Source organism: Podarcis vaucheri (genome assembly GCF_965113315.1).
Source record: "Podarcis vaucheri genome assembly, chromosome: 3".
Taxonomy (NCBI): domain Eukaryota; kingdom Metazoa; phylum Chordata; class Lepidosauria; order Squamata; family Lacertidae; genus Podarcis; species Podarcis vaucheri.
In genome coordinates, this window is record NC_138761.1 from 13,830,216 (window position 1) to 13,851,473 (window position 21,258).

Consider the following 21,258-nt stretch of genomic DNA (forward strand, 5'->3'; position numbering starts at 1 on the left):
GTAATATCTTGGCAAAGATTGGAAAATTACATGGGACAACTGCTCTCTTTCTCTCATTCTCTCTCACTCTCAAAAAAAAATAAAAAATAAAATATCTTCTAGTATAATTACATACCTACATTGTTACAAACTGAGTCAAGCACTCAGGCTACTGTTAAGTCTCCTCTCTGCGCCACCCGCGTCTCTGGGATAATCAGCACTGTGGAAATGACCAGAAATAGCTGTCTTCACGTCAGAAACTTTGTTTTGAAAAATCAACGTGTTTTGCAGGAAGCTCAGAGAATGCCTTGAGGTTAATCGCATACCTTTCTGAACACCTCATATAAAGTTAATCATTATGCCTTTATTAAATTGTACTTCAAATGTAAAAACAAAACCCCCCAAAAGCTTTTTTTGGGGTGGAGGGGAGCAAATCCTGAAAATGAAAGAAGCATTGAAGGGCAGAGAACTCAAGTTTAGGGGCCAAATGTGGCCTCCCAAATCTTTTTTATAACAATTTTACTTAATTTTTCAGTTTATACATCTCAGAATAAACATTTTACTTAATACCATGTAACAATTGACTTCCCTCCTCCTTCTCCTTTCATGGTTCATTTTACTTATCTATCATTCCTGCATATTTCACCCTAGCCAATCTAATCGTTTCTCCATTTTACATCCTTCACATATTTACCATACTGTTGAATTTATCTAAATGCTACCAGCGTTTTCAATTGTACACAGTTATTTTCTAAACATTCAGCAAATATTTTCCACTTCTCTTTGAATAAAGATTCTTCTTGCTCTCTTATTCTGTAAATTAAACTTGCTGCTTCTGCAAATACTACCATCTTAAGTTGCCAATCTTCCTTACTAGAGATCTCGCTCACTTTCCATCTTTGGGCTAGCAAAATTTGAACTGCCGTAGTTGTGTAGATAAATATTTTTTTCTGACAACTGGGAACTTCAGACTATTTCTAGCAAAATGGTCTCAGATTTTTTTTGGGGGGATGTTATTTTAAGCATTTTTAAAAACTCATTGTAGATCATTCCCCAATAATCTTTAACCTTTTTACATGTCCACCACATGTGAAAAAATGTCCCATTTCTCTGCATTTCCAACACAGATCTGATCCAACTTTGTACGTCTTGACCAACCTACTTGGGGTTAAATACCATCTATGCATCATTTTCATACTTTCAAAGTATAACATGCGGTAAATTTCAAATCATTCCTCCAAAGTTTCTCCCACAGCTTTAGGTCTATGTTATGCCCTATATATGGTGGACTTCAGGAGACAGAAGAGCTTGTGGTGGACTTCAGGAGACAGAAGAGCAATGTCCAGCCACTTTTGATTGATGGGGTCTGTGTGGAGAGGGTAACAACGTTCAGATTTTTGGGCACTGAATTACAAGAGGATCTGTCCTGGAGTGTCAACACAAGGGGGCTTGTGAAGAAGGCGCAGCAGAGACTGTACTTTTTGAGAATTCTAAGGAAAAACCATCTTCCGCAGAAACTGCTGCTTGCCTTCTATCACTGTGCCATTGAGAGCGTGCTCACTTATGGCTTATGTGTGTGGTACGGAAGCTGTACTACCCGGGACAGGTTGGGGTTGTGCAGAGTTGTTAAGGCAGCAGAGAGCATTGTTGGCTGCCCACTCTCCACCTTAGAGCAGATTTATGCCACAAGGTGCCATAGGAAGGCACTGGACATAGTAAAAGATCCATCGCATCCTGGTCACTGTCTCTTCGAGCTCCTGCCGTCGGGACGGAGATACAGGACGATGAAGACAAGAACGAGCCGTCTTAAGAACAGCTTCTTCCCCAGAGCGATCTCGGCCCTGAATGGGAAGCCTGGACTTTGAAAGTCATCTAATCTTCCTTGCTGTTTTATACTGTCTTGTTTTAATTAGTGTTTTTATAGTTGTTTTGATTTTGTGTGGAGTGCCCTACTGGGTGGATGGAGCAGTCAAGTAATTTCGTTGTCCCCGAGAGGGGGCAATGACAATAAAGATATTATTATTATTATTATTATTATTATTATTATTATTATTATTATTATTATTATTATTATCTGTTGCCCAGTGTGTCATTGATGCTTTGACTAACTCGTTTCCCATTCAAATAATAAGTTATACATTTTTGACAATGATTTATCCTTATTCCATAATAATTATTTTTCATACTGTGAGCTTTGATCCGGAAACCCATGTTTAAAATCTAATTCAAACATATCATATATTTGATGATACTGTAACCAATTCATAATTTGGCTCCGTACTTCTTCCATTGGCTTCAATCTAGGTTTCAGTCCAAGTCTCTCTAAGGCTCTCCCCAGGATGCCCCCCTCCCTGGCCAGAGCCCTCTCCCTGTAAGCTACTTCACTCACTGATTCAGCTTTGCATCCTCCTTGAGTGTGTGTGCCTGACTGGAACATGTCACTGAACTCGGATCCTGCTTCTTGCTTGCCTTGATGGAAGGATGGAGACCATGGGGCATGAGTGTATGTAGAAACTAGCCCTTTTGTATGGAGGTGGGTTTAAGATTTGCTGCTCCACTCACTTTTGCCTTTGGTCCTGCCTGTTATTGGCATTCAGTCCTTGGAATCAGTGGTATGCGGTCAGTGGACTAAGAGGACTAGGTAAAAAGGTAAGGTAAAGGACCCCCGGATGGTTAAGTCAAGTCAAAGGGGACTGAAGGAATGACCGTCGGGTGTGGAGCACACTTCCACCCACAGACAACCTCAGCTGTCTGAACATCATGCCCTCTATCTAACCTTTGGCTTTCTCAGTGGTCTGCCATGCCCTGTCTATGACCTTTGTCTCCTTCGTCATACATTGTGCAAGGGGAAAGTGCTGCGGTGGAAACAGGTGCCAAAATAACTTTGTACCACCCCACAATCTCGGGATTGGAAGATGTGTAAAGGTGACAGTCCAAAATGTATCTGACTGGTTTTGCATATTGTGCTAATAAAAAGAGCCTTGATAGAGCTAGCTGGCAGCTTGCTTATGCACAGCTCACCTGCATTACCAACTCCTGCCTCATGCCTTCACTTCAGTGACTATGGAGTTGTGGCACTCATCTTGCTTTCAGGCTGAGGGAGCCAGCGTTTGTCCACGGGCAGCTTTCCGGGTCATGTGGCCAGCATAACTAAACCACTTCTGGCGCATGGAAAAACCATCACACCGTGATGGAAACCAAAGAGCATGGAAACACACTTTGCTGCAGCGGAACCTATTTATCTACTTGCACTGGTGTGCTTTTGAACTGTTAGGTTGGCAGAAGCTGGGACAGAGCAACGGGAGCTCTCCCCATCGTTGGGATTCGAACTACCGACCTTCTGAGCCCAAGAGGCACAGTGGTTTAGGCCACAGAATGGTGCATCCAAAATACGTTGCAAAGGGCTAATGCTGGAGCATTGAATCATGTGATGTCATAGACATACTGAGGCTGTTTTCTTTCAGTTAGTTCAGTTATCAACTGCGTGAGAGTTTTGACGGTGAGAGCAGCAAGTGTTCTGCGCTGTGCTGCTACTTGCCTCAGAGCCAGTCTGTAAATATCCGTCAGTCTCAGATACAAATTCATGTAAATATGTTTCAGTAACGTAAGTATCACCTGCATTTCTCATACATTCAATCTGACAAGAGCAAGCACAGCAAGTAAAGGTCATATGTTATGTTTAAACTTTAAAAGCAAGGGTCGCCTGGTTTTTCTAGGAGAAAAGAGAACTATTAAAAAGGGTCAGGCAACCCGGGGCGACTTCCGCACTATGTACAATGACCATAGCAAGTCCCTTAAATGTTTCCCTGGTGCCTTCTTCCCAAAGAAGAAGTGGAAGAGGAAGAAGAGTTGGGATTTGATATCCCGCCTTTCACTCCCCTTCAGGAGTCTCAAAGCGGCTAACAATCTCCTTTCCCTTCCTCCCCCACAACAAACACTCTGTGAGGCGAGTGGGGCTGAGAGACTTCAAAGAAGTGTGACTGGCCCAAGGTCACTGTAATGTGTATGGGTTGCTCGTGCGTAAGTTGCCGCCTCTCCAGGCTTTGTTGCCTTGCTAAACCTTTCAGTCTGGGCAGCCCTTCACTTCGTGGCTGCCTCAGTCGCTAGCAGAATCCGTCAGTGGGTGTTTCTTAAATCTTTTCCAACATAAAAGTTGTTTGACACCCAGTCTCCTCCTACTCTCTCTGCGCGGAAGTCTTCTGCGCAGGGTGGGCGTGGGTAGCGGAGGACCCGTGCTCTCCCCGCTGGTGTCCGGTGAAGAGTCCTGGAGCCCTCTCGCCGATTCCCCCATCAGCCCCTCTATATCCCTGGTGTTGCGCTGATTAGCTTCTCCATCTGCGGAGCTGCCTCTCTCCCTGCTGGGCCCTTCTCCAGCATCATTTGAGAGCCTTTCCTCTGCCTCTAGTTCCGATGTCAGTTCCCTGACAGTCACCCAGCAGCTGCATGTGGAGGAGCGGAGACACGAACTCAGTTCACCAGATTACGTGACTACCGCTCTTAACCACTACACCACACTGGCTCTCAAAGCTGGGAAGCTTCTTCCCAACTGAAGGAGGAAGACGCAATGCTCACAAATGTGACATCACAACATTCCCCTTCCCACATTCCTACATTCATTGCTTTTTCTTAAACTTCTCAGTAGTTTGCTGCATTTGTGAAGGGATTTGTCAGCCTTCACAAGGGTCTTGCATTCCGGTCCAGCAAATTTCAACCATTTACTGTGAAATATGCAAAACCAAAGGTCTTGGTCATTGCTACTTCTGTTACTGGTGCACACCCTCTAATATTTCCTCGATGAAAATAGGGATGTCCTATTCCATTATTATTATTATTATTATTATTATTATTATTATTATTATTATTCAACATATATAAAAACATAAAACATTAAACATTTAAAAACTTCTCTATACATGGCTGCCTTCTAAAGGTTTTATAGTTACTTATCTCGGCTCGGCGGCGGCGGGGGGGTGTCACATAACTACATACCCTTCAACATTTCTCCAATGAAAATGGGGAGATTCTGTATATCCGAGCCGTTCCCTGGAAAATACGGATGCTTGGAGGGTTTTCTGGTGTTAAATAGGACTCAAGACTGGCAACACAGTCTTTCTTCTCTCACCATAAAGGGGAAGGTAGTTCCATCAGTTTTGATGATATTTTTCCTCTTCCGATATATAGCTCAATATATTTTTTTTAATTAGGCAATCCTGTCTGCTCAGATGGGATTTGGAATTGAGCAGTGCTGAGATCATTATTAAAAAGTGTAGATGAGGTAGCTGCAGAAGCAAGCCTTAAGTTGTTGTGAAGGGAGCAAAGGGATGCCTTGCCTTCATCGAAAGATTCATTAAATAATCAGAAGTTGTTTTTATGGTATTTCAGGTGCTCTCTCTCAAATCCCCCAGTCTGCTTACTACAGCAGCACTTCGTGGCCCAGGAGCATACTAGGAAACTGGGTTAATCCATGACTTGAACATGGAGGGGTGAACTGAATATTTCAGTTCCTTGGACAGTGGATGGAATGTATATTTCATGGCAAGCAGGTATTAGCCATGTGAGGGGGCCTAATGTGCGACTGGCAGGCTGTGTGTGTGCAGACTTTGAAAATGGGATGCACTAGAGAATGACTGCTAAAGAATGAAAATCCACAGCCATTATCCTCTCTCTGCTGCTGTAAATAATTCAGCTATTTGGACTCGGTGGATCACAACTCGACTTTTCACCAGAGAAGGTTACAGCCGCGGTCTAAGATGAGGGTCAAAATGCATGTTATACAGAAAAGTGCACAGTAGTTGGGGGAACCTGTGTCAAGGCTGGATTAAGACCTTTAGAGACCCTAAGCACTGAAAAGATTACGGCAGAAGTGTAATTAGGGCCGCGTGACCCAGCACAGGGCACTGAGTCGAGGGGGCACCTTCTTGCCTCCTTCACAAAGCCTAGTAAGCAAAATGCCAAGGCTTTGGGGAGGAGGCACAAGCTTCTGGCAGGGTCCTGCAGCTCTCCTGTCTCCTTCCAAAAGCTGGGAAAGCACTAACTAGGCTTTGGGAAAGAGAAGGGAGGACTCTAGGACCCTGGCAGAGCCCTCATGCCTCCTTCCCAAAGCCCTGCTCCTCTCTTTCTTGGCTTTGGGAAGGCAGATTTGGGCTGGGGTGTCAAATTTTGGACTAGCACAGAGTGTCACATTACCAAGGTCTGCCCCTGAATATGGTGCCCCCTTGTGCTCATGTTCTTCTTGCGGTTTCCCACAGGCAACTGGTTGGACCAGGGTGCTGGACTAGATGGGTCATGGGCCTGATTCAGGTTTCTTACATTCCCACATTCTTATGTCCTAGGCTGGCTTCCACACAAGCTCACAACACCCCTCCCTGTGCTGCAAACAGGCAAGCAAGAGATTGTGGGACAGTGGCTGGGCTAAGGTTACCTGATGAGCTTCAGGTTCAGAGATTTGACCTAGGACCCACGTACCTACGGGACCACCTCTCCTGGTATGCCCCGTGGAGGACCTTAAGGTCCACAAATGACAACACTTTGGAGGTCCCAAGTCGCAAGCTGGTTAGATTGGTCTCAACGAGGGCCAGGGCCTTTTCAGTACTGGCCCCGACTTGGTGGAACACTCTGTCATAAGAGACTAGGGCTCTGCGGGACTTGACATCTTTCCGCAGGGCCTGCAAGACAGAGCTGTTCTGCCTGGCCTTTGGTTTGGACTCAGTCTGAGCCTTATGTTTCCCTCCCCTTATGGTTTTGATCTATGGGCTACTATTAAATGAGGCTGCATTTTAACCCGTATTTTAACCCATATTTTAAATTGTTTTCCCCCCCTTTTTTCTTTCCACCCCCTATTATGTTTTTATTGTAATTTTACTAGTGTTAGCTGCCCTGAGCCCGACTCTGGCTGGGGCGGGTGGGGTATAAAATAATAATAATAATAATAATAATAATAATAATAATAATAATAATAATAAAAAATAAAAATCTTTTCAGTCCAAGTTTTAAGATATGATGCTCTGTAGTGGCTCTCTGGACCTCCAGCTCTGTGTATGATACAGGAGCAGTTAAAATGGATGTTAAGAATCAAGTTTGTGCTCTTAAAATATTCCCTTTGCAAAGAGTGCAATAAAAGAATAAGGGAACACTTCAGGTTTGATCTTTGTCTTAGTGATCGGAATGAAGCATCTTGGGACTTTGCCTACTTGTTTCCCTTTTATTTCTGCATAAACCATCTTGGTAATTTGATGTTCCTTATGAAGGGCTTATTGCCATGGACCAAGCAGTATGTTGTATAATATATACATATAGAGAGAGAGCACACGACACCCCTGTTAAATATTCCTTTTAAACCCTTGCTTCTTTTTCAGAAGTCGATCTACTGTAGGGTATTGGTTGTGAAATTAGAGGGACGACTTTGCACATTCAGCTTCTCAATACTTAAGGTGTTTTCTCTCTTGAGTTAATGTGGCATTTCAGACAGCTTAATTAAGTGGCAAAACTTTTAGACTTCTTTTAAAGCACTGCTCGTTCAGCTCCAGCAAATTAAACTGAAGGTCTTTACCCCCCTTCTCTTCTGAAGCATTTTCAGATATATTCTTTTCTGATTAGGCTTGAAGAGTTAGAAGATGTTTAGGAACATGCTGTTTGCATCATGTTTGTCAGGTGAGACTGTGCTGATCTTGCACCAATGCTTGGAGGCAGTGGTGGGCTGGATGAGGGCCATTGAACCCCCGGTAAGCTCCTTGCGAGCCAAATGCTCTTCCTGGATCAGCCCATCAGCGAATTAAGATCCAAGTCTTGTTGTCCAGTAATTGTTTGGCATGGGGGGAATAATTATTGGAACTGTAATTTCTGGGGCCTCACTAGTGCCTTCTAACGAAGTATAGAAGATTCCATGCATTATGAACACTTCATTGCAAATAGCTCTAGTTGACCAGTGGTCTACTGGAGTTGGTCCAATAGACGGCACCAACTTATCTTCCTTCTTCTCTATGCTCTTTCTAAATAGCGGTACAAGAAGGGTCATTTTCATAAAAGAGGATCAATTACCCTATCACAAGGACGTAGGCAAGAGATGGGTGCTTTTATGGGTTGCTCCAGGGAAGTCTGGTTTTAAGTTTGCTGAACAATATATGGGGTGTTTGGCTTGTTCGAAAATAGAGCTCTTGCCTGTGTGCTTTCTCTCACTGTGTAGTTTTGACTGTGTCTAAAATTCCATCCCCAGAGTTAATAACCTGGAGAAAAATGCATAAATGGCTTTCAAGGGATCATAAACCTCTTAGACAATTTATCAGACCAGCCCATCTTCTCGCCTTATTAACAGGAAACTATTTTAAAGCAAATCTCTCTCTCTCACACACAAAAAACCCATTGCACAATTCCAACAATGAATTATTTGAGCTGGCAATGGTGTGTTAGAAACTCTTTCCTCTGCCTCTTTCCTATGCCCTGAGACGATGTCAAATCGCAAAGTCAGGGGCGCTGGTGAGATTTCAAGGCTGCCCTGTCCTCTTCCTCCAGCAGCAACCATCCAGTTGTTAAGGAACATTAAGGGTTTTGTAGTTGCTGTTGTACTCCCTGGCTGCTCATCTGTTGCCCTTTTGCAATGATTTGGAGGGGAAGCCTAACATCACGGCTGTCTGAGGCTTTCCATCAGCCTTAATGTTGACTTGTTTCTGGGGAGGCAGCATGATATGGTATTGGCGAGGGTGTTGTTGTATTGATTCAGCTTCACATCCTTGCATAGCTGTGAAGCTCAAGCAAGTGGCCTGTCTTCTAGCCGAACTCAGGAGTGGCTTGTGTGTTGAGCAGAACTCTGGAAAATCATGGTGCAATGCCACATCCTGCCACGGAGCAGACGGGAAACCACTGTCTCCCAGTATACTCTGTTTGTGGCCAAACTGGCTGTAGTGTCCCATAAACTGTGGCTTTTCCTTTCTTGTTTTTAGGCCAGGCTAATCTTGTGTTCCACTAGTTCCTGGGAGAAAATGGGATGGAGGCGACTCTTGACGGGCAGGATCATGACCACCCCATAGACCTGTCCCCAATGAGATCCATATTGAAATATACTCGGAGTCCTGCATGATTTCATTCTCTTTATTGTGGCTTGTAAAATAGTGATTGAATCCTCCCCACCTCCAACCTCAGGCTTTTATATATATTATTTACACAATGAGTCCCGTCTGAGTGGCTGATTCTGCTTCCCTCCTGAAGCCTGATTGGTCTTCTCCTGCAGGCCAATCAGTTGTTGCATTCTTTGATCCTACCACCCTAATAGGCTGATTAACTTCCTCCTGGAGCCTGATTGGACTTCTCCTGCAAGCCAATCAGTTGTTGCGTTCTAGGATCCTACATGCCTGTTGTTCTAGGATCCAAGCTTGGTACATAACACATATATACGCTCTCACACACCCTAAGAGCATAGCAAAATACCCAATTGGTTAGGAGCAACAAGACTGCAATCCAGTGTGTGGTCTCCTAGGATTAAGCTCAAATGAACTCAGTGGTGCTTACTTCTGACTACATTGGCTCAACTTAATAATTTTATTATTTATACCCCGTCCATCTGGCTGGGTTGCCCCAGCCACTCTGGGTGGCTTCCAACACACATAAAAACATAATAAAACGTCAAACATTAAAAACTTCCTGATACAGGGCTGCCTTCAGATGTCTTCTAAAAGTTCTTCATCTCCCTGACATCTGATGGGAGGGTATACATATCATGCTTAACAAAAGATTCTTAGCCAGCTGAAATGTAACTCTGAGCCTTTAATTCCATTGAATTCAAAATGCAACAATCTTGCAGAGAAGATTTTAGCTTCAAGCATGAAGCAAGAACCCCATCAAAGAAAAGGGAAGAAGCACCTAACCTCTATTCATCCATCTTCTGCATTCTCTGACTGTCTTTTTGGCTAATCTTGTCAGAACCAAACTCATTATCACCTCTTTTCACTTTCCAAAGCAGGGATTTTGATTGGTCAATTACCCTGGCACTTCAGCAGATGATGTAATTGCTCCTGCTCTGATAAAAGAAACCCTGGAGGTGCATTCTCCTCTATCGCCCCAAGTACCACTGCTAGAAGGAACATGCCTTCCTTTTTACCTTTCTCTCTTTTCCTGAGGACACATCGGAAAGATAATTAGCCCTGAGGGCTGGCAATAATGGAGCCAGCTTTCATGGTTCCTTCTCTCAGATATTTCCAGAGTAGTTAAGGATCAGACGACTGGGAGATGGCTCTCATATCTCTCTAGTAATTAGTGATGATGGGTAAACTCCCCTCTCCTCATAATTAGCTTTCTCAGAGAAATCAGAAAAACACAACCTTTTTACACACACACACACACACACACACACACACACACACACACACACACAGTACCTTGGTGTACCTGGGAGAGCTCTCTGCTTTCCACTCTTTCCTAAAACAGGGAGGGAAAGGATAATAAAACTATTATCAATTTCACAATTTATTTGAATGAGCTTGCAATGTGCCAGTGTGTGGCATAGCGAGTGAATGCTTCGGTCCACCATTACAACCAGCTCCAAACTTTGGGAATGCACACCCTGCAAGCGTCCCAGAAAAAACTCAACATCTAATTTTGTTGTGTGAGACTGTGGCGGTCATTTGGGGTTCCGCTATTTCCTGCCTAGAACTGGCACTTTTTTGGGCGGGAGCGATCTTGTGTGGCACCCCAAATTCTGTGTTTTTGAGCACAGTCCTGAAACGTGTGCCTTTGGGGCTTTGTGATCTCGCACAGATTATGTGACTCGCATGAGAGCATGGTCAGGAAGACATGCGTCCCAGTTTGGGGACTCAAGATGTTGGAGGCTATGGTAATGTCACATATAGAATCATAGAATCATAGAGTTGGAAGAGACCACAAGGGCCATCGAGTCCAACCCCCTGCCAAGCAGGAAACACCATCAGAGCACTCCTGACATACGGTTGTCAAGGCTCTGCTTAAAGACCTCCAAAGAAGGAGACTCCACCACACTCCTTGGCAGCAAATTCCACTGTCGAACAGCTCTTACTGTCAGGAAGTTCTTCCTAATGTTTAGGTGGAATCTTCTTTCTTGTAGTTTGGATCCATTGCTCCATGTCCGCTTCTCTGGAGCAGCAGAAAACAACCTTTCTCCCTCCTCTATGTGACATCCTTTTATATATTTGAACATGGCTATCATATCACCCCTTAACCTCCTCTTCTCCAGGCTAAACATGCCTGGAGAATATGAGCCAGCTCTCAGTCTACAGCAGGTGTGGGCGACCTTTGGCTATCCACATGTTGTTGGACTACAGTTCCCATCACCCCTGACCATTGGGCATTCTTGCTGGGGATGATGGGAGGCGTAGTGAAGAAGTGTCGGGGGGAGGGAGCAAAGGTTCCCAACCCCTGATCTTTAGCATACTTAGCATAGCTGTTAATTGTTGATATAGCAGAGTCCGTTTGCACAACGGAATGACGAATAGTACGTGCCACATGCTTTTTGTTGCTTTATTTTCAGTTCATTGTAGAGAATTTACAAACATGCATCTTGCCTCTGCTGGAGCAGAGAAGCAACCGTCCTTCTCTTCGGACTAACGAACACCGAGAGAGATGTGAAAAACAGGAAGCCAGTGTACGTCACATCCAGCTTCCCATTCCCGTGGGAAAACCCAACAGTACTCTGACTGTGGAATGTAAACATTGTCTTGTGACAAGCACTCTGCTGCACAGTGAAGAGAGCAGAAACCAACATCCTCCCCCTTTCCGTGAACATCACTGGGCAGCGTGTTCGTACAATATCAGTACAAACCCAACTTCTGTACATAGGTACAGTGTTGATCCCTTGACACAATCTTGGACAATACATCAGCAGGAATTTCATTACCTGGCATATAGGACACCGTTACGAGTCCCTTCTGAATATGTTCCCTAGCATGTTGCAACTTCAACTGCAAGTGCTTCGTGCTTTGCTTACAACCTTCCGAATTCAGCAAAGCCAAACATGCTTTGTTGTCCTGGTAAACCTGGATTGGACATTTGACAGGAATTTTCATGTCTTTGCACAATTGTAACAACCATTCACAATCCTTAAGTGAATAAGACAGTGCATTCAGTTCAGCTTCACAAGTACTTAAGCTAATCGTTGTTTGCTTCTTGCATGACCAATCAAATAGACCCTGATTGTACATGTAGCAAACTCCAGACGTACTTTTTCTGTCTGTAGTGTCACTTCCAAAACTTGCATCTGCAAAGATCTCAAGACCACCAGACTTCTGATTGTTAAATCTCAGTCTGTAATGCATAGTGCCTTTCAAATAGCGTGCTATGCGTTTCAGAGCTTTCCAATCCTTAACAGTAGGATTGTTAACTTGTCTGCTTAGCAAATTACAGCTAACAGCAATGTCAGGTCTTGAACATCTGGCAATGAAGTTTAGCTTGCCTAGCACACTTCTGTACAGTGTAGTGTCAGAAAATGCTTCTTCAGTGTCTTCTACCTGATAACCTGTTGTCATCGGTGTGTCTACAGGGTTAGCATCCATCAGGTTCAGTTTGCTTAACACATCAGCAATTTTCCGTGACTGGTGTACTAGAATGTTACCACTTTGATCTTTCTCTATTTCCAGAGATAGGTAGTTGTTTACCTCACCAAGATCTTTCATGTCAAAGTGCTCTTTCAGTTGAGCTAGGGCGTTATTGTACATTGTGACATCTTTCCAAAAGAATAAAATATCATCAACATAAAACAAACAATACAGCTTCTTTTGCCCCTCCTCTTTGACAAATACACATGGTTCAGCTTTCCCTTGTTGAAAACCTAGAGAAAACAATGCTTCAGTGAGTTTTGTGTGCCAACACCGTGCACTTTGTTTGAGACCATAAAGGGACTTCTTCAGAGCACAAACAAATCCCTGTTTTACCTGTACGCCATCAGGTGGATGCATATAAAGTGATTCACCTAGAGATCCGTACAAAAAAGCTGTATTCACATCGTGGTGACTAATGTGTAGATTCTCTTCTGCAGCTAGCTTGAGCATAAGTCTAATGCTCTCATACCTCACCGTGGGTGAGTAGGTCTCGTGATAGTCTTCACCTGGTACTTGTGCAAAACCTCTGGCTACCAATCTGGCTTTGTGTCTGACTATCTTGCCATTTTGATCAGTCTTCGCTTTGAAGACCCATTTGCTTCCAAGCAGTTTCATTCCTGGAACTTCTGGAACTAGCTCCCAAGTTTTGTTCTTTTCTAAGGAATCAAGCTCAGCCTTCATTGCATTTAACCAAGGCTCAGCTTCCTTAGAATCCAAATCCTGGATTTCTTGGAAACTTGAAGGTTCAAATACCTTCTTGGAGCTTTTAACAGCTGCCACTGCTGTCTTAGCATATTCATCAGCAAATCTCTTTGGAGGTCTGCCTTTTGTGGCTCTTTGTGACCTGCGAATCAGCCTTTGGTCTTCAACACTCTCCTCTTCCTTCTTAGGAGAAAAGTGACCTATTGTGAACAATGGTTCTTCCAATTCCTGATCAGAGCTTTCAGAGGGTCGCATAGAGGCTTTCGCACTCTTGAAATCCTCTGACTTATCCGATTCAGTTTCAGACTCAGAATCAGAACCGTCATCAGTGGGTGTGGGTTGTTGTTGCTTATCCTCAGTCTCATCACTGTCATCAGGATAACATTGAAAAATTCCCACGTTCTCCCCCCACTTGGCATTGTACTCAACACTTCTTGTGAGCCTAATTGTCTTAGAGTCAGACATCATTATTCTGTAAGAACCTTTCTGATAACCTAGAAAGATACCATGCAATCCACGCTTGCCTAATTTGGAGCTTTGTGGTGAGTGAATCCACATATCAGAACCAAAAATTTTCATGTGCTTGATGTATGGTTTCTTGCCAAACATCTTTTCATAGGGGGTACAACCAATCGCTGAAGATAACCTGCGATTGTAACTGTAAACAAAACATGAGAGAGCTTCGGCCCAATAACTCTCTGGAAGATTTGCATCATGCAGCAAGGTTTTTAACCCTTGAAGCAATGTTTGATTTGCCCTTTCGCAAAGCCCATTCTGCCATGGCGAGCGAGGACTGGACAAATCGTGCTGAATTCCTTTCTCAGTCAGAAAAGCTTCAAACTGCTGAGAAGTGAATTCTCCCCCGCGATCTGTGAAAAGAATTTTTATCTTCTTACCATGCACATTTTCCAACCAAGCACAGAATTCCTTGAACCTTGGAAAAGCCTCTGATTTCTGCTTGAGATTGTACACGTAAATATACCTGGAAAATGCATCAATGAGAACCATGAAGAACCTATTTTCACCCAAAGAGGGCGATAGTGGACCAACTAAATCAGCATGAACAATCTGGTATGGTTCTGTAGCTTGCCTACTAGACACCTTACCTTTCACAGCCATTTTCACCTTGTTTGCTGCGCATGCCTTGCACTTCATGTGGGACCTGCAAGGTTTAATAGTCATACCTTCAACCAAGGTAGGCATCTTAGATACTGCCTCAAAATGCAAATGACCAAATTTCCTGTGAAAATCATGAATACATCCTGCATGCAAACTTTTGTTAGAACCTGCAATGCAACAAGTATCATTCTGCACAACATCATAATACAAAACAAACAAACGATCAACACATTCAGCATGCAATACATAATCGTCTTTCTTTGTGATGGTGCATTTCTTGTTCTTGAAGGAAACGTCAATGTTCCGTTCATTCAGCTGCATCACACTTAGAAGATTGTGTGTGGCATCTGGAACATAAAGTACATCCTGTATCGATAAGTCCAAACTGTGAAGAACAACAGTTCCGTAGCCTTGACTGGGGATCGTGTGGTCATCCGCCTGGTGAATCGCACCTTCCTGCGGTGTAAAAGACACGAACAGTCTCTTATCGTTGCACATGTGGTGGGTAGCTGCTGAATCAACAACGAAGAAAGATCTAGACGTCTTCTGGACCTTTGCAACCTTTGGAGTGAAGCGTGAGACCATTGCCTTGTGCTGCGTTGTCCTGGACACCGGACCTTTGCCTTTGCTTTGGCCTTTTCCACGCGATGAACCTCCGCTGCGCTGCTCTGTCTTGGCCCTGGGATATTTGCATTCCCTCTTCATATGGCCTAGACGTCCACACGAGTAGCATTTCACTGCCTTCAAAGCTTTGGCGCCCTCTGGTGGTTCCACTGCACTCTGGGATGACGTCTGTGAAGACTCCCCCATACCCATGCAGCTAGCACCCCGGCGATCTGCTTCATTCTGGATCACGGCAGTAACAAAGGCTACTGTGAGCTGAGCAGTTGGTTGAACAGCAATCTGAGTGGCAACGGACTCCCAACTTGGACCCAAAGAATGTAGTATCATGAAGGAATACACAGCCTCTGGAAAGTTGAGTCCTCTCTGCTGCAACTCATGTCTCAGATTTTGCATCTCCATCAGGTGTTTACGCACATCTCCACCTTCAGCAAGAGCCATGCCATGCAGCTTGGCATAGTAGTACATTGAGGAACCAGCTTCTGTCCTCAAGTGAGCCTCTCTTAAAGAGTTCCAAATTTCTCTGGCTGTGGTCTTTCCACGCAACAGACAGAGCTCTTCTGGGGATACTATCAACGTAAGCGTTCCCCGTGCTTTGGAATCCTTAGCAGTCCATTCAGCTGTAATTGGAGCTGGGGGGTTGTCTGTAATAACATTAAACAGACCTTCTTTCCGCAGAATTGCCTCTGCATACTGCACCCACTCTGTGTAATTTTTCTTATTGAGCTTAGGAATCCCAAAAGCTTCAACCAGCTTTGCTTCAGCCATCATTGCTGCTTTAAACAAGCTGCGTCACAGTACTGCAGCTTCTTCTAAAAGCACTTGTAAAAAGTACTTTCGTTTCCCCCAGCCATCCAAGCCTGTTAGCTTGTGCCTTAAAGCCCTTGCCTGTTTCGCGGCAAAAACGGCTTTAAAAGTACAAAGTCCAGCCATGAAGCCATAAATTAGAAACTGGCAGGCTGCCAGGCTGCTCCGGGCAGCATGAGCACATACCTTCATCAATCAAACTTGACGCGCAGAGCAGATAACGCGATCCGTTCCTCTGTACCTCTGCCGGCATTCCGACTCAGCTTCTCAGTTTGATTTACGTCTTTCTGGGCCCGGAACCAAAATGTTGATATAGCAGAGTCCGTTTGCACAACGGAATGACGAATAGTACGTGCCACATGCTTTTTGTTGCTTTATTTTCAGTTCATTGTAGAGAATTTACAAACATGCATCTTGCCTCTGCTGGAGCAGAGAAGCAACCGTCCTTCTCTTCGGACTAACGAACACCGAGAGAGATGTGAAAAACAGGAAGCCAGTGTACGTCACATCCAGCTTCCCATTCCCGTGGGAAAACCCAACAGTACTCTGACTGTGGAATGTAAACATTGTCTTGTGACAAGCACTCTGCTGCACAGTGAAGAGAGCAGAAACCAACATTAATTGGTTTCCAAAATGGGAAATGGATGCACAATATGTGGTGCACAGCATTCTTTGCAGATGCTCCCTGTTCTCAAGATTGCATGCATAGCATCAAAAAAATAAATAAATTCAATCCTGGCGTCGGACGCATTAACCCGCGCTGCTTTGGTTGAGCAGTCGCTAACTCGTGACTCTTGTTTTACTGCAAAATGGCTTTTGAATAATTAAAAACAAGAGAGGACGGCGATGTGTTTTGCTTTCCAATCGACAAGCTCCATTTGGGGAGCCCCTTTCCCCACCACCACCATGACCACCGACCAACAGACCGGCCAATGAAACAATATATGGATTTGCAGGTCTAAGATTTGATCAATAGTGCCTTCCTTGGGGAATTACTTTATTAGACAACTGAAGCTGCCATTGTGCATAAGAAAGAGTTACTCCCTGCATCTATTAGCAAGGAAGATGGCAAACACGAGGACGTTTTGGTTCAGAGCCAAACGACATTGTGCAGTGAATGCTGGCACATTTATATTTAGCTCCAGACAGGCGCTCTCTCTCTCTCTCTCTCTCTCTCTCTCTCTCTCTCTCTCCTGCAAACTTATTCTGAGGTTTTTATACCCACCCCCCTTCACTCAAGGCTGATATCCTTTCACAGACTGCTTCTTTATAATCCCTGCTCAGTGGGAGATGTCGGCAAGGATTACACTTTCAAAAACCAACAGTACAAATGACAATGAAATCTTATAAACAATTGTTGAGATGATCATCTGGGGCTCTCCGACATCAGAGTACCTTGTCTGTGATGTGTGCAATAGCATCAGGGTGCCACAAGTAAAAAGAAGGGGATGGCAGGATAACAAAATGGCTTTGCGGGAGTCATGTAGCCAGCTCAGTCTTCTTATCGCTTCAGGCTTAGACAAAACAGCTTTTTCGAAATGTCACGATTCCAAGGCAGGGCATTGACGTCTGCGGGAGGTTGTCCACTCATATGAGCGCTGGGTGTTGGGTAGCTGTGCAAAAGGTGCTAGGAAGTCCTGAGGAGATGGGAAGAGGCGTCCAGGGTACCATAGGCTGTGATGGCCAGTTCCAGAGCAAGCCAGGTGGAAGCCCGTTTTCTCCAGTTGTTCCTTGCTACTGCAATACCACCTCCTTTCCCCAACAACAAACACTCTGTGAGGTGAGTGGGGCTGAGAGACTTCAGAGAAGTGTGACTAGCCCAAGGTCACCCAGCAGCTGCATGTGGAGGAGCGGGGAAGCGAACCCGGTTCCCCAGATTACGAGTCTACCACTCATAACCACTACACCACACTGGCAACCTGACTGCTGAATTCTGCACTGTCTCCGGAGGCAGTTCTGCCTGTAACACATTGCAGTAACCTAACCTTGAGGTTACGAGAGCACAGACAACAGTAGTTAGATAGAATCCTGCCCGAAGAGAGAAGCTCTTTGCACCTCTCCATTCAGAACAGATGGGGTTTCATTTCTGGCATCCAAAAAAACCCCACACATGGCCATGTTCTGTGTTGGAGCCACTGCTAACTGGAACTGAGCAGGAAGAGCAAACAGTCTCTCATGTGCATTGCAAGCTTTTGAGGGGATATATACATTCTCTGGCACCATATGAGGTACTGGTGGGCATGCACTGGGTTGGCAACCCCTGGTTTAATATCCCCAGGTCCCTGGGCTGACCATACCCGGACATGATGGCTACACCTTGAACTAGGCCTGGTAACCCGTTGGCAACCAGTGGAGGTCTCTGAGCCGAGACGCTATATGCTGGCAGGGTCTTGCTCCTGCTAGCAATTGTGCTGCAGCATTCTGCATGAACTGCAGCTCCTGGCTCAAGAGCCAGGGAAGCCCCACGAAGAGTGCATTGCAGTAATCCAGCCTTGAAGTCACCGATGCAGTAACCACTGTGGCCAAGCTTTCCTGGTCCAGAAATGGCCGTAGCTGTCACAGACTTCTCCCGTGGCAGAAGGTAGCATCCTTACGACTGAGCTGCCACTAGACTTGATGGTAGCATTTGGCAAAAGCTGCCATTAGGAGCCTGCTTTAAAATGCTTCATTAACTTTAAAATGCAAGCATTTCATTAACTGGGATGATGTGACGAGCTCCCACGCTTGCACGGCGAAGGGTGCCAACAGATGCTGCGTGCCGCAAGAACTGCCATAAAAATGAAGGTTCTAACGGAAAGATGATCTATGCTCTTTGTTTAGATGGTTCAAGGGAGGTAGACGTTAGCTAAAGAAAAGGAGGGGAGGAGAACGCAGGCACACACAAAGCAAATCTCCTATTTATATGCATGTTGTGCAGAGAGGCATTGAGCCGTCAGTGAAGTGTGACCTCCATCCGCTTTTGTTAGTGTCATATTTCTTCTTGCACAGCCAGAACTGTAAAAATATTTCTCGTCGTAGCTTATTAAAGCAATCACTCAGTCTGTGAGAACAGATGTTTTGGGGGTGGGGGTGGGGGTGAAGAAAGGCCTCACGGATAACGGTCACTGGGATAGATCTGATGGAAGTAAATTAACATCTAGCAGAACCTCCCAAGTTGCTCCTGCAAGAGCTCACGGAAGTTTGGGTAGCAGAACTCTGGTGCATGTTAGACACATCCGAGCGTCTCGGCTCCTCTTCCACTGTAACGTGTCTCCAACCAGGTAACCCTCCAGAGACTTTGGGAGGTAGCTCCCATCATCCTTGTCCACTGGCTGTGCTGGCTCAGGCTGATGGGAGTTGGAGTCCAACAACATCTGGATGGTACAAGGTTGGGGGACGGGGACAGTTCTACTGCAGTCCTTTGGTGCCCTTCAGAAACCCAGCTTAGTAAGCCATAAGGCCCCTTTGCTTCAGCTCAGCCCCAGGCCAGACCCACATGTGCCTCTTAATTAGTTGTTTGGTTTGGGGCTGAGATGGTTTGCACAACTGCAGATTGGGGGGATATTACCTTTCCACTCACCATAAAAACCGCAAATCTTCCTGTAGATTGAAAAGAAACAGTTCAGGCTAAAGATTATAGAGCCAGTGTGGTGTAGTGGTTAAGAGCGGTAGACTCGTAATCTGAGGAACTGGGTTCGCGTCTCCACTCCTCCACATGCAGCTGCTGGGTGACCTTGGGCCAGTCACACTTCTCTGAAGTCTCTCAGCCCCACTCACCTCACAGAGTGTTTGTTGTGGGGGAGGAAGGGAAAGGAGAATGTTAGCCGCTTTGAGACTCCTTAAGGGAAGTGAAAGGGGGGATATCAAATCCAAATTCCTCCTCCTCCTCCTCCTCCTCCTCCTCCTCCTCCTCCTCCTCCTCCTCTTCTTCTTTTTCTTCTTCTTTGTCATGTACTGAAGTTCTCACCCTGGGCCAGCAGGGGAATACTGTAGATGGTTTTCACTCAGGTCCACATATGCAAATAAGGGATTGAAAGTGACGTTTGGTGATTGGATAGTTACAGAAAGTTGTTATTGTTGCGTTCTAGTGGAGCTCTATATAAGCAGGTTGGCTGAACCCTTCAGTTCAGTTCTGTTCTGGGCCTATGAATAAACAAGAACTGTTTGAAAAATCGTTGTGTTGTCTGATATGTTCACCCACAACTTAACATTCATCTTCTTCTTTTCTCCTCCTGCTGAGCTAACCTTCTACTTGTATAAAATGTATACAAGGATTAAGAACAATGATCCCTGCCCCCTGCCCCCTGCCCCTGCAGCTTGGAGTCAGGGGTGTCAATGCATGGGGGCTGAGACTTTTTGGGCTCTCCCAATATTTTTTGAGAGGGGGCCAAGCCCCACAATGTCCCAAGAAATCAGGGGACATAGAAGGCTGAGTGTGGAGCTGAGCAAGGCATGGCTTCAGTGGCTGGCTCCTCCTCCTTTCCGCTTCATCCTGGAGAAGAGTGACTAGTGGGGTGCCCCAGGGTTCTGTCTTGGGCCCGGTCTTATTCAACATCTTTATCAACGACTTGGATGATGGACTCAAGGGCATCCTGATCAAATTTGCAGATGACACCAAACTGGGAGGGGTGGCTAACACACAGAGGACAGGATCACACTTCAAAACGACCTTGACAGATTAGAGAACTGGGCCAAAACAAGCAAGATGAACTTTAACGGAGAAATGTAAAGTATTGCACTTGGGCAAAAAAAATGAGAGGCACAAGATGGGTGATACCTGGCTTGAGAGCAGTACATGTGAAAAGGATCTAGGAGTCTTGGTTGACCACAAACTTGACATGAGCGAACAGTGTGACGCGGCAGCTAAAAAAGCCAATGCAATTCTGGGCTGCATCAATAGGAGTATAGCATCTAGATCAAGGGAAGTAATAGTGCCACTGTATTCTGCTCTGGTCAGACCACACCTGGAGTACTGTGTCCAGTTCTGGGCACCACAATTCAAGAAGGACACTGACAAACTGGAACGTGTCCAGAGGAGGGCAACCAAAATGGTCAAAGGCCTGGAAACAATGCCTTATGAGGAAAGGCTGAGGGAGCTGGGCATGTTTAGCCTGGAGAAGAGAAGGTTAAGGGGTGATATGATAGCCATGTTCAAATATATAAAAGGATGTCACATAGAGGAGGGAGAAAGGTTGTTTTCTGCTGCTCCAGAGAAGCAGACACGGAGCAATGGATGCAAACTACAAGAAAGAAGATTCCACCTAAACATTAGGAAGAACTTCCTGACAGTAAGAGCTGTTCAACAGTGGAATTTGCTGTCAAGGAGTGTGGTAGAGTCTCCTACTTTGGAGGTCTTTAAGCAGAGGCTTGACAACCATATGTCAGGAGTGCTCTGATGGTGTTTCCTGCTTGGCAGGGGGTTGGACTCGATGGCCCTTGTGGTCTATTCCAACTCTATGATTCTATGATTCTTCCTCCTGCTGCCGAGGGGAAG

The 21,258-nt window shown here is 45.1% G+C and overlaps 2 long non-coding RNA genes across 2 annotated transcripts in view; one reads left to right on the plus strand and one right to left on the minus strand.

Moving 5' to 3' along the window:
* LOC309529737 overlaps nt 1-21,258 on the minus strand; it is a 903,093-nt gene that overhangs the window by 65,733 nt on the left and 816,102 nt on the right. The window lies entirely within an intron of this gene.
* On the plus strand, nt 1,290-2,007 carry LOC309529801. The gene is made up of 2 exons (XR_014218472.1): nt 1,290-1,905; nt 1,946-2,007. It is a non-coding gene; the product is annotated as an uncharacterized lncRNA (long non-coding RNA).